The 8018-nt window shown below is 38.4% G+C and overlaps 1 long non-coding RNA gene across 1 annotated transcript; it reads left to right on the top strand.

Moving 5' to 3' along the window:
• The first annotated feature begins 181 nt into the window (after positions 1-181).
• LOC106456343 (uncharacterized) lies at positions 182-1726 on the top strand. Its single transcript, XR_001290489.1, has 2 exons — positions 182-211; positions 853-1726. It is a non-coding gene; the product is annotated as an uncharacterized LOC106456343 (long non-coding RNA).
• Positions 1727-8018: the final 6292 nt, after the last annotated feature.

Genomic DNA, 8018 nt, shown 5'->3' on the forward strand with positions numbered 1-8018 from the left:
AATTGTATTGTTCGATACATATGCGTACCGAACCGAAAGCACTGTATCGAACGGTTCAATATCGATACGAATATCGTTGCACCCCTAATATATATATATATATATATGATTAGTGTAATTACTTAATTCAAAATTACATTTTTTATTGTATTTTGTATTTGATTTATTTTCTTTTCTTTAGATGGGGCAAAGAAGGAGGCGGCTCAGTGAGGTAAGTTTGCATGCTTTAAAGATAAATGTGTATAAGGAGTTATCTGTGTACTGAACGTCATAAACAACTGAATTCATTTCACTAACCACTTAAAAAAATATTGTTTGGTTTCCTTTTCCAGATGTCCAATAGCTACAGTATTTAACCTTATCTGGCAAAAAGGTTGAGACACATCAAACTTTAAATTTAACAGAAATTTTTAACACAAACTCAACATATCCAAGGGTGAAACTGAGAAATTTGATTGTTTAGTGAAAAATAGATGACATCATTGGTTTAATGCAATCAAAATGTCTCAGAAAAGCCTCGGCTCTTCTTTTAACACACCTAGCAAGCATTTAGCAACTGAGGATATCAACTGCCAAAGTTTCAAAAGCAAAATGTTTTTTTGATGCTTGCCCCAGCATGAATTTGAAGTTGTTCAAGGTCACCGTAATTATATTTGGACCTGTTGATAGACACTGTCACTGAAGCACACTGGAATATTTTTGTTATGAAAGGCATTCATGTTTGTTTGTTTTTAACTTTGGCACAGTACTTTTGTAACAAGTAGACTGTCAAACTGCTTGCTGACTAATGACTTGTTATAACAGAGTCATTTGCCTTTGTTTAAGTATAATATATGTTTTTCTTGCTTTCAGGCTTTTTGGATTTGTGGCAAGGAAACAAGGAAGCACAACAGACAATGTCAGCCACCTGTTTGCTGAGCTGGACCCAGATCAGCCCGCCTCCGCCATCGTCGGCTTCGTCTCTAAAATGATGAAGCGATGAAACCCTTAACGTTCAAATGGCAGTGGCTGTTTTGCAATCTTCCCTCATTGTTGGTGTCCTCTTTGCCAGGGCTGGATGGAGTCCTTTCCTTCTGTTTTATGTTGGGTTTTTGTTTTCCTTCTCTGTTTTTTCCTCTCTGCCTTGCTGGTTTGTTTTGATCTAATTGAAGTAGTCTCTGTTTGAAGGCTTTGGTGTGGATCGAAACTGGAGCTAGAGGATGTGTGATGCGGAGCTATGCATGTGACAAACATGGAAGCCATTGGAGGGAGAAGATTTATCGACAGGGTAACCTGTGCTTGGAGAACTTAGCTAAAGACTAAAAGAAAAATGCAAAGTCTAGTCAGGGAACATAAAAGGAAGTGGATGTTTCAGGGTTTTCTGTTGTTCTTGTCGATTGATTTACCAAAGGTAGCTGCAATACAAGTGCGAGAATGATGTAGCTGTTAAGCCATTATTATTTCCTCCTTTTAAAAGATGAAACATTGAAAAAAAAAGAAATCTGTTTTCTTGAACTCATCTTCAGGAGTAAAAAAAAAAATGTTGGCCTTGATGGCTTTTAGCAAAACTGTCTGAAGACATTATGCATGTTAGCTTGATCTTTAAGCTTGACTCTTCTACCTTCCACAAAAGTCATTGTGAAATCCTTAGAGTGGCCAGTTCCAGGTCTGTTATGTGTCGGAAAGGGCTCTGCAGTGAAACGACTGATCTAAACTGCACATAACAGACCAGACTTAACAAAAAAAAGAAAAGGGGAGGGAAAAAAAGGACAATAAAACAATGCCACGCTAAGGTCACCGAACTTTGTGTCAGTGCAGCCACTTTTGCATCACCTCAGCATCCAGTCCGAGCCTGATTTCTCTCTCTAAAAACACAAAAAAACCTTGCTTCTTGGATTATCCACCTGATATCGGCAAGCTCGCAATTGCATGCCAGACAGAGGGATTGTTTTATCTAGAAGGTGGAGCCGCTGATTCAGGCCAAGACTCTTTCCTCCCAGAGTCACACAGACTTCGTCATCACCAACTGCTTGCAGTAGTGGACCTGTTGATAGACGCTGCCACTGAAACACACTGGAAATCACCAGGGACTGGCCCAATGACCTGGACCTATGCACTGTTCTTTATGCATGTTGTTGTCCCAAAATGCACCCCCCCCATAGTGACATCCAACATCACTGAAATCATTCTATGCCATGTGCTTAAAACTAAAAACCTTTAGACGAGTACACTGACGTCGTATGACTTGTCAAAGACTGCATGAAATAGAAACTTTTTTTGTACTCTTCTCAGAGTCCTACGAAACAAACAAAAAAAGGAAGTAGAACAACCCACTGTTGAAGTAGTCACATGATGGTGAGATGCTATGTTTTTACCTTTATTTTCATTTAGTTTTCAGTCCATTTGGGCCAGGGTTACCTTTCGCTGTATCAAGGACAGTTTTATGTTCCACGGTGTTGTCAAAATTTACATCTGGATACCATTTAGTGTTAAAAACAAAGAAAAAAAAACACATGAGAAGTTTCCACACTGTGCGCAATGCCTGCTTGTTGAACACACGCTCAACCATTCACAATAAGCTAAGGAAAAAAAAATTGATATTGATATAAATGTACATAGATACTACTTTGAAAGGTGACATAGCGAAAAAAAGTATTTATTTTTGTTGCTTTGGTCCCTCATGATTACTCATATATACATATATTGTACAGTCTAGATAAAGAAGATTACCTAATAGGGTGAGAAAAAAAAAGATATATACTTATTTTGGCTAATGATTTCAAAGTCTGGCGATTTTGAAATGCGTTTGAATATATGGTGTACATTACTTTGTACATGTATATGTTTGTTTTCACCTTGTCATGTATTACTCTTTTTTTCTGCCTGTTTTTTTTTTCTTCTTCTTCCCAAACGAGGTGGGGCGCAAAGGAGACAGGTCTGAAATGTGTAGACAGAAATATCTGAGTGTGCTTCCTTACATTTGGAAGGCAAACATATCGAAGCTGTTACATTTAAATGTGTGAGAAAAAAAGGAGGAGGCCAACCTCGAATGCAATATGAAAACAGCTTTTATGCATCCGTGACAGTTACAGTTATAATTTTGCCAAAGATTCATATGTCTATGCTAACTTGCTGCATGCTGCTTCTCAGTTTCCATTTGTTTTGTGTTTCATTCATTTTTCAGTCTAGCTCAACTTGAGTAGCCAGGTTATTATGGGATGTTCGATATTAAATAATTGCAAGACGGCAAGACATTGAGATGTCTTTCAATGACAAAAGTATTTTGGGGGTGGGCAGGCGTTTGTTGTCTCCAAAATGTATTTGCTTAAGATTGAAAAGTCCCACTGTGCCCATCTCAAAGAAGAACAATGAAGTTCTGTTCAATTACCAAAACATTAAATTTCAAATAGACGTCAGTGCTGGAGGTAGATACAGTCAGACATGTCTCATCGTGATGCTAAAGCCCTGCACTTGCAGCCTTGTCAGACCTCCAAAGGTGTCCCCCCCCCCCTTGAGAGTCATTGATTTATTTATTCTTATTTATTCTTTCATTTCCTTACAAATTTCCATGTTTCATTGTCACAGCTTTGCAGTTTTTACAGCGTTAATGATTTTAGGAATGTACGGTGGCGCTTTATTGAAAGCAAAGAGGTACAGTGCACTTAAATCAATGTCATTTGAAAAGAAAAACTAAAGAACTAAATGTTGAAATACAATTTAAAAAAATCTAAACTATATTGTACCTGTTGGCTTTGAGTCAAGAGTTACCTTGTTGTTTCATTGAAATTTAAAAAAAAAAGATTCTGTGACCCCTTGTACAGATGAGACTTGTATGTTGTATGAATGTTCTACTATGGATGTGCAAAAGGGTCTCAGATTTTGTTTACGCTTATCATTTACATTATGCTGTCATGGCTTACCTGTTCCTGAGGAAAAAAATGAAATAAAAACATTAAAGCAATACAGATACATTACGTTAAAGGCATGTGGGTGTTGTTGTTTTTTTACTGCGCTTTTTTAATACATGGGTTCAGACACTGACTTCTTAGTCTGACCCTCACCCGGAACCAGTTTGATTAGAGAGACCCTGGCATGGAAAAATTACCTGGAGGGATCATCTGGGCTGATTTGACATTCATGAAGGCCAAGCTTGGAGCCTCATTTGATATTGCTTAGTGGGAATGTATCTTAAATGCATGGGGCTTGGCTCGGCCTTAACAAACTGTACGGGTCTGTTCTCCTGTGGACGCACCAGTCACCATAGCGGTCTGGTACTTTCTGAATTTGGCGGTAGTCAAAGGCAATTCAATCTGTACCTGTTTAAACTGGATTTAGGGACACAGGACTGTCAGGTGAGGGGGTTCACAGGAGTGAGTTTATTTTTAGCCCCCCAGCTGCACATAGAGTTTGTCCATAGTGGGCGAGATAATGTTTTTCCTGCACCTTACGAACTGAGTGCCATCACAGATTATGCACCTTTTTTGGAGTCTCTGGTGAGGTGCTGAAAAGCTCCCCAACTGGGGAATCCACGGTCCTAGTGAAGCAAGCCGACATATGGGTGTGTGATTGATTTTGTAATTGTATTATGAGACCTGAGGCCACGTCATGGACACTTGGGTCAAGAGAGGCTGGTGGTGTGGTGGATCAGGTGATGAAGGAAGATGCCAGACTAGAATGCCCAAACATTTAATCAGTGGTCCCCTGAATCCTCAGACCCTGATCTAATCTTATTAAAATTAATTATAGAAAGTTTAGTGCTACTGAACTACTGGTGTGACATACCGGAGTCTGAATATTTATTATTTTTGTCTTTTAATATTTAAATGTGTTTAAGAAAGTACAGAAAAGGTGAATATTATGAACAAAATCTGGAAAATATTTCATATTATTTTTATGTTTTTTTATTTTTGTTTTTCATGCTTTTCTCAATGAAACAAAAATCATAATAGATAGTGCTTGTAAAATAATGAAATGCTGACTTTGTCACACAATAGAAATGAGACAATTACACATCAATTAGGGAAAATGCAAAGACAGAGATGAGAAAAATAACCAAAATGTATTAAACACAGCAAATAAATTGTGATTTAAATGTATTTTATGAAATAAAGTAGCTCAGTAGCAAATAAATTGTAGTTTCTCCTCACAATTATGAGCCTCCCAAACACCCTTAGTCCCTCGTGTCACCTGTAAGGCACAACACTTCATCTTAGTACTCGGGCACAGTGGCTTTCCCCCTTGACTCCAGGCCTCGTAATCCATCATCTGCCTGTCTACCCACAGCCAGTCCTCAGATAAGAAGCGCAAGCCAATCCAGACGACTTCTTTTGTGTTATGTTTGTTCAGCTCTTTCTGGATGAGCAGCATCTCGGTCTCAGATGCCACACTGGCCAGGTCCTCGTGGTGCTCCCTGCAGTACTCCAGAGCTTCCTCCCAAGTCTTTTCCTGCTTCACCACTATTGCTCTGTAGCAGAAAAAGGGTCTTGTGTTACCTGGATATGCATCATGCCACCTGCCTTTTTTTTTAAAAAACCACTGTTTTCATTATTTCGGTTGTCAGGTTGATCTGTATTCCAGAAAATCCAGGTCAACGCTCCACCTCCTGACCACAGCCATTTGTCTTTGTCTGAGTGGTTCCTTTCCAGTCCAAACCAGACACCGTCATTGACACTGGGAAAGAGCTCCATCAGTTTTTCATTATCCTGTTTATTACTAACCGGGGCCAAGTCTGTGTAGTTCTGCCGACAATAACTCAAACTTTCACCCCGAGTCTTTTCCTCGTTCACACAAACATACTTGCAAAAACTTGTAGATAAGCTCAGCAGGAGCAGGATCCAGAAGAAGACCTGATCCATTGATGTGTCGTTTCAAGCAGTCTTGAAAAGAAAAGGAAATCCAACGAGATCTGAAAATCCTTGCTTAAGGTCAGAGTTTTCTTTCAGGAAATATTTGAATAAGCCAAATATTTGCATATTTCGATTTGTCAGCAGGTATTTGTGGGGGGTTCAGTATGGGCAGAAATGTGATCCACTCGATACTGACACTTATATTTCAATATGAAATGATCAGTTTCAATAAATGAATTTAAATGTTGAATTTGATGTTTCACTTTTCATTCAGTCAAACTGAACAATTACAATTACTGAATGCAGTTTCTCTTAGACTAGTATTAAAGACTAAAATCTTGCTACAAACTCTACATTCACATGGCAAACCAGGCTACACACTATCTTAACTCATTCACTGCCATTGACGTCTATAGCCGTCAATGGCAGTGAATGAGTCAATGGGTTTAACTCATTCACTGCCAATGGCTGGCAGTGAATGAGTTAAGCTACGTTCACACTTGTGGACTTGTTTTCCAGTCCAATCCAATCCAATATTATTTATAAAGCACTTTAAAATACCCAGCACAGGACCAAAGTGCTGTACAGAAAATAAGTTAAAAACAATACAATAACAGAAGACAGCAAAAATACATAAAAATAAAAAAAGCCCTATATTAAAAAAGAAAACAAGATAAAACAGCACAGAATCAACTAAAAACAACTAAAAAATAAAAACCAACATCTAACATGGTGTCAAAGGCCAGTTTATAGAGGTGGGTTTTCAGGAGTGACTTAAAAACAGCTAGGGACGTGGCCTGCCTAATGATTGTTCCACAGTTTTGGAACTGCTACAGCAAAAGCACGATCTCCTCTAAGTTTACGCCCAGTGCTGGGTACATTCAGGAGCAGCTGATCAGCTGACCTGAGAGACCAGGTGTATAAGGAGCATAAGGCTGTAGCAGCTCAGAGAAATAAGATGGGACTAGGCCATGGAGAGCTTTAAAAGCAAATAAAAGAATTTTAAAATGAATCCTAAAAAGCGAAGCTAGTGAAGTGAAGCTAAAATAGGGGAAATATGTTCAAACGTTCAAGTGCAAGTTAAAAGACGAGCTGCAGCATTTTGCACCCTCTGTAGATGAGTAATATATGATGTGCTGACCCCGATATAGAGTGCATCACAGTAATCCAGCCGAGTCCTAACAAAGGTGTGGAACACTGTCACAAAGTGCTGCCGTGAAAGAATTGGCCAGCTGCCTGAGCTGAAAGAAGCTAGATTTTATCACTGCCTTAATCTGATTTTCAAACTTCAGATCACAGTCCACTTTTTTCCTTTTCTGTCTGGTTGTTCACACTACAAATAAAATGTGACAGCAAATGTGCTCTAGTGTGAACAGTTCACGGCCCTCAAAGTGGCCCGCATGCACAAAAGAAGACGTCACACACAACGGAAGTAAAAATGGCGGCTACAGAGCTAGTAGGTGTTGTTGCAGCAGTCTATCAATTTCTGCACAGTCGTAACCAACAGAATTTTGACAAATTACTTAGAGAAAGAAGGACACTTAGAAAAAATTAACAATGGCCGCCATGCTTTCTCGTTTGTCTTCTCCGTCGCTGATAATTGGCATCTGTCTTGTGTCAGTGACATAAAAGACAGATTTAATGAGGCATCAGCATAGAAAATCTTAAACAAATGCTGAATTTGCTTAATCAAAAACAAGAGACTGTGACTTTGCAGCTGACAAACAACTCCTGTTTGTGTATGCAGACGTAATTTCCAAACAGCCTCCTTTGGAAAACAAATGAAGATCAAAGGAGGACATGATGGCATGACATTCAAACAGGTTGAGGGAAGAATAATATATAGTTATATAAGCTATTTTATATATAGTACATGCAATAATAATATGAGAAACCAACAGAGGGATTTTTTAAATTTATACATGTAATGAGAAACTGATGTTCTTGCATTTTTTAAACCTTTTTTTCTACAGCTTTTATCATTTTTATCATTTTTTCCTACAAAAATGAAACATCAAAAACATTCAAGTAAAAGCTTATGTATAAGAGCTTATGTATAAGAAATTAGTTATTGCAGTGCTGTTACTTACTGTAAGTACTAGAGATGGCACGATACCACTTTTTTATGTCCGATACCGATATCATAAATTTGGATATCTGCCGATACCGATATGAATCCGATATAGTGTTTTT

This window comes from Pundamilia nyererei, unplaced genomic scaffold (genome assembly GCF_000239375.1).
Source record: "Pundamilia nyererei isolate P.nyererei 1_Seehausen unplaced genomic scaffold, PunNye1.0 scaffold00118, whole genome shotgun sequence".
Taxonomy (NCBI): Eukaryota; Metazoa; Chordata; class Actinopteri; order Cichliformes; family Cichlidae; genus Pundamilia; species Pundamilia nyererei.